Source organism: Mandrillus leucophaeus, unplaced genomic scaffold (assembly GCF_000951045.1).
Source record: "Mandrillus leucophaeus isolate KB7577 unplaced genomic scaffold, Mleu.le_1.0 Scaffold508, whole genome shotgun sequence".
Lineage (NCBI taxonomy): Eukaryota > Metazoa > Chordata > Mammalia > Primates > Cercopithecidae > Mandrillus > Mandrillus leucophaeus.
The window spans coordinates 515,650-521,550 of NW_012105453.1; positions in this window are offsets into that span (position 1 = coordinate 515,650).

The window sequence follows — 5,901 nt, forward strand, 5'->3', positions numbered from 1 at the left end:
CCACCCGCCACTCCTCCCCCCACCCCACAACACGAACACGCCCAAGGACAATCGCTCCCCGGCGAACTCGCCGCTCCCGGGCACCCGCACCCAGGACGCTGTGCCGGCGGTCAAGGGAGGTCAAGGTAGAGGGGCGTGGGGGCGGGTGGTCCCAGGGACTAGGGAGGGGCTGTGCACGCGCGCGTTTGCGGGAGCTTGAGTGTGGAAGGGAGAGGGAGATGGATCGCAGCCTCCCGTTTCACCCATCCTCCAACTTCTAAACCCCTTCCTTCCAAACTAGGATGGGGCCCTGCAGCTCATCACTCGCCCAGCACCCACCAGTCTGCACGCGGGGACAGCGCGAGAGGCAGGAAAGGCGAGCGACAAGCAAGCGTCTTCGTGGCGCCCCGAAAGTAATGACGCTCACTTCCCCACCGGTGGATTCATTCGAGGAAAGGATAGGGGGAGGGGGGCAAAATCTCTTATTTGGAGATAATTTTAGCTGCCCGTTAGACCCCACTTGCTCCGAGCCGTTCTCTCTAAATTTACCAAGTTAAGTCATCTTGATTTCGCCCATTTGCCATCGAGAGAAGGGGGGAAAATACCACCTAGGGATCAAGGAGAAATGGAGAGTCCGGGAGCAGAGGTTTGCCCTCTTGTCCCCTTCCCGAGTCCTTGAGTGGTGGACCCCCGCTCCAAGCCCCTCATCCCTTCCTCCCTCTGCCACTGCAGCCGCTCCTCTCATCATCTCCTTCCAGGACCTTTTGACTCACGAGCGACTGGGGAGGGAAGCGAGTATCCCGTTTCCATCCCTGCCCTGTCGTTCGAGGTGTCTAATAAGCAAGCCGTTCTATGTTTCGGTTAGGGCCCAGGTTCAAAAAATCCAAATACCTTAGAATTGTCTGAGAATTTGGTTGAACCCCGGAACTGCACCCACCAGTTCAGGACCAACCGGCCGCAGAGAGTAGCTGGGGGCTTGGAGGGGGAGGTGGGAAGGGAGGGGGAGTCTGGGGGCTGCGTACTAGATAGATTGTACCTGCCTCATCATTATCCTGGCTGATGGGGGTTGCCACATCGAAAACGGCCAGAAGCGCCCACCGAGGCCCAGAGGCGTCACCTTCTGCGGTCCCTCGCAAGGGTAGGGTCGTCCTTCAGTGGCTCCCCTCTTGCCAAAATATCGACGTCTTCCTCAGGGCCAGAAGAGGCTGCCGAGTCGTTCCCTCCACCCCGCCACACAGCACCATGAAGGTTTGGATTGGGCGTGCTCTGTCGGGTTCTGCTTTTCTCCCTCTCATCTGGCCCGCCTCCCTGCCCTCCCCCACTTCCCGCACTTGCCCCCCTCCTCCAGCTTCTCGCCGTGGTCAAAGGAGGGATTCAGGCCCCAGTTTCAGATCCACTGGCAGAGTTCTTTCCTCAAGCTCCAGGTCCTCCGGGAACCTGAAGATTACAAGGGAAGAGGTGGTTGGCTCCTGCTGCAGCAGAGAAGGGGTTAAATACATGTGCGGGCTGATCTGCAGGCAGCTCCCGGGTCCCTGGCAGTCTGGAGGGACGAGGGGAAGGGGGGCAAACAAACTTGAAAAATCAGAAGAAACGAAGAAGAAGAAAAGGCAGCAAGCAGTGCGTTTAGGACTTGGATTTGTTCTGCAGATGCCTTGCACTGGTTGGCCGCCTCACTTTGCCAGGACTTTCGGGGATCCCAGGAAGAGTTTGTATTGTTTCCAGCTCCAGGGGGTTTTGTCCTGAGCTGGTGGGTCTGTCTTTGCTTGCAATCAACAGGCCTTGTAATATGAGAGGTGACACCTTAATCTTGCCAAATATGTGCTGTGCCTTTGTGGAGAGAGGGGAGGAGGGACTGAGGGAAGGAGAGAGGAAGAGGGAGAGACCCAGACCGGAGCAGAGGGTGAAACATGCACTTTTGCTCAGAAGGATTGGTTTCCCAAAGGGAGAGCCTTAGCTCTTTTCTGAGTAGAAGACCTTTTTCAGACAATCTCCCTTGAGCACCTCCAACTGCCTTTTCCTTTACTGTTTTTCTTTAGGCTTCAGAGCTAAAGATTTCTTCCTTCTCAAACTAGGGGCTGACCCCCCCAGGTCTCTGTTGTGGCTTCCAAGAGAGTGGCAAGGTGCTGAATGAAGAGGCTGGGCAGAAAAAAAGAATTAGAAAGGTGTGTTTTTAAGAAGACAGAATAAAAAGATTATTATATACAATGTAGAGCCATTTTTAAACTGTAGAATATTGTGACTTCTAAGTAAATCCGTGTTTCTAAATAGAGATTTTTCTTTTCTATAGAAAGACCGTAGTGGTATGGATAGCAAAAGCAAAGATCAGGACTGGAAAGTAAGCTGGCTGCGAGCTTGTGCCCTGGAGATAGCCCTGGTTAAGGAAGCATCCAGGATGAGATCTTTTAGGATTCACTAGGTAATTGCCCCTCTCCAAGTTGACTTAGGGGCCGTGACTTTGGCTGTCCATCTGTCGACTATATTTTTAGGTTGCTGAACTTTCTTTTTCTCCTTGCTGCATCTGAGAGTAAGGCCCTGACTCCTGAAAGTGATTTCTGAGAACAGGAACCAGATCTTGTTTTTGAAAACCCCCTTTAAAACTCTCTCCTAAAGCAAATTTCCAGAGCGTGCCTTCTGGTTCCCCTTATCTTTTGCAATAGCACCACTCTGTGGTTGGAACACTGAACAGAAACAAAACGGGAATGTGGGATTGAATTTTGCCTTTACCTTGTGAAAAACAGCACTTATCTCCTCTGTGTTTGAGCTCAGTGGACTGAGTGCTGGTGGTGGGGGCTCAGCATGTGGTGAGGGAGGGGGTCTTGTGCAGTGGCAGTAGGTGGTTAATTCATTGTGACATGTTGACCCAGGAAATGAGAGAATTGGACCGAATGGCCTCCAAGGACCCTTTCCGTGTCAAAGACAAGCTTGTTTTTTTTTTTTTTTTTTTTTTTTTTTAACTCCATGATCACGCAGCTAGACTTGAATGTTTGTCCTCTTCCATTGCTTTTCTTTTTCTCTCTTTTGAGGTTACTGAAATAAATGCCACACTTTTCACTGATCCTAAAGTATTTGCAAGTTGCATCTTCTGCTGCTGGAGGGCGCTGTGGGGAGGTCTTGCCCTACCCCCTCCATCTCCACCCCCATCCACCCAGATAGCTGCTAGAGCTGATGGAGTCTGGAAGTCTTCGTTTTTCAAACAATTAAAGTGAATGCAAAGTGTTTGCACAGGGACTGGGAGCTTAAGGTTCAGGAAAGGCAGCTTCATGCTACCTTTGTGCCTCAGCGCTTGAAAGATTCCTGGCTGCCCACCCATTACTAAATACTGTCAACAGCATTATTAACCAACAGCTACAGGCTGTCAATCCACATAGCAATTCCCCTCAGATGCCCTGGAGTCATCTGTGAGACGTTATTCTTTTCTTTCAAGTTGCATGCAGTTGTCCACAGAAACTGAGTGGCTTGTTTATGTTTATTCAACAAGCCTAGGTCTTCCCCCAAATTTCTATTGTCTTAAGAAAGCACAGCTTTGCTCCAAGGACCAGCATTGATCTCTCTACACAGAATACAGACATCAGAGGTCAACTTCTATCAGCCCTGTGTCCCCACTCTGCATTTAATAACTGAGGAAACTCAGAACAACAAATAACAAAAACAAAAACATAATAACAGACCATGACCTAGAATTTACTGCCAGAATAGATTTTGGTGCCTAAGAAAAGCAGGTTGCCCTCTGCCTTCTCCACTCAGTACATGTGATTTTGGACAGGTTTCTTAACTTCTCAGAACCCATCTGGAATTGGTGAAAACAACACCAATCTCACAGAAGTAATATGAGGACCAAAGGAACTAATTCATACAAAACACTCAACACAGTGCCTGGCACAATGTGAGTGCCAATCCCAATCTGCTAGTCCTTACACTGAAAACACTGTCGCAGCACTGGGGGAATGAACTGTCTTTAAAAGAAGCTTGGCTCTGGAATGGCCTGTGTATTATTATTTGTGTGCCACACATACACATTTCATTAATGTAATTTTATGGATGTATATTTTCCCCTTTGGACAAATACAGCAATAAATTAGCAGAATGAAGTAGTGGACATATTTAGAATTTATATAGCTTCCTAACGTGGACCTCAATGTGCACGAAAGGCAGCATCGAAGGATTTCAAAATCTTGTCTTATTCATTATCTGCCTTTCACCCAGAACCACTTCATCATTTAAAAGGAAATTCTACCATATCCTTCAACTCTTAACAGATTGCCTGGTATATTATTGGTTTGTTGTTATTGCTAATTATGTTCTAGGGCTTACATTGAACAATATAATGAATTGCAATGAACAACGGTGAATCAACTCATTTTGTGACATGGCATACATATTCATAATTATGTTTCAAGAAATTACCCGTAATGATAGAGGGAAGGTATGTATTCCTACCACACAGGTGGATATAGAAATCATAATAAAGTCTCCTATTTCACCAGTCATGACATGAATTCCTAACCACCCTATAAATTAACTTTATGCTGCACCAAACTCCACTCATAAAAAAATGACATTAAGGTTTCCTAGGTAACTAATGCATTTCCAAAGGGAATAGGTCTCAGGAGACAAAGAGGGCAGGGAAAAGGGTGGGGAGGGGAAGTGAAGAAAAGAGAAAAAAAATTCAATGAGACCCATGTGACATAAACAAAATATTTCACGGGGAGGAACCCATAAAGTTTTATTACCTTGGTCTGACATAGATATGACATAGCCATTAATTCCATCTTTGGATGATAAAACACTCGATGGGCTATCCCTGTCATCACATATGCCGGCATTTCATATTTCAGATCCGGTTCTACAAATCTTGAGAGAGCTTCGACCCTTCCATTCATCTACTAAGCTATGTCCACTCACCAACCAGCTGACTCTTGTGCCCTCCACCAAATGTTGAGATGAAAGTGAAAAACAGGGTTGATTTGCATGTTTCAGAATATACAGATGCTTTTGATCACTGTGGACTCTTAAAACTTTGGAATGAATCTATTAGCCTTAGCAGGAGGCTCGGGCCTGAGAATGGAATTATGGGAATTGAGGCTTGGTTTGCAATCCCTCAACTCAGTGGCATTTCCACTGTGGTTTTCTTTATTTGGGGGAGGGTCTGGATGCAAAAGAACATCTTGGATGCTTTGGACAAAAATGGCAAGTTGTAGGTGGAGCTTAAGGCTGAAATTTACACTGTCAGAACAGAAAAATTCTGACATGCAATGCAATCCAAAGAATTTTCCCTGGGTTAGAGACAGGGAGATGGGGAAAGGACATCTAGAGTCTTGTCACTGTTTTGTGAGCTCAGGGAAGTAAACCAACTTTTCAGTTCCTTGGTTTTTACCATATGTAAAGGTACTTAACCTCATTTTCTTTCATTACTGTGAATATACGTAAGAAAACAAATAGCACACTAATGTGAATACAGTTAGAAATTTTGTATTATCTGATTTCTTCTCTTTTCAGTAGTCCCAGAGTGATATCTGGGAGTGAAGTCTCCAACTGGTTACAAGACGCAGCCAGGTGACCCCTATATTCCAAGTGTGGCAGGTTTGCCTGTGAGTCCCGTGGCTGACGAGCTCCTACCCATCAGCACTGGGCAGTCAATGGAGAGGAAAGCCTGCCTTTTGCGCTTTCTCGGACCTGCTGGAGAAAGGACACAGGACTCAAGTTCATGACTAGAAAGTCAACTGGAAAACTAGAACTGTTTCCATCACACAATGTCTTCCATTGGGTTTGAAGTCATTTTAGGCTTTAACTCTGTTAGGGGACTTGGAGTGGCACTAGGGATTAGAAAAGCGTTCTGGCCACACCCTCCATGTACCACTTTTACTGGTAGTGAGGGGCAGGGAATGTCTGGGAAGTAAATGCCTGGCAACTCAAGGTGCAGCC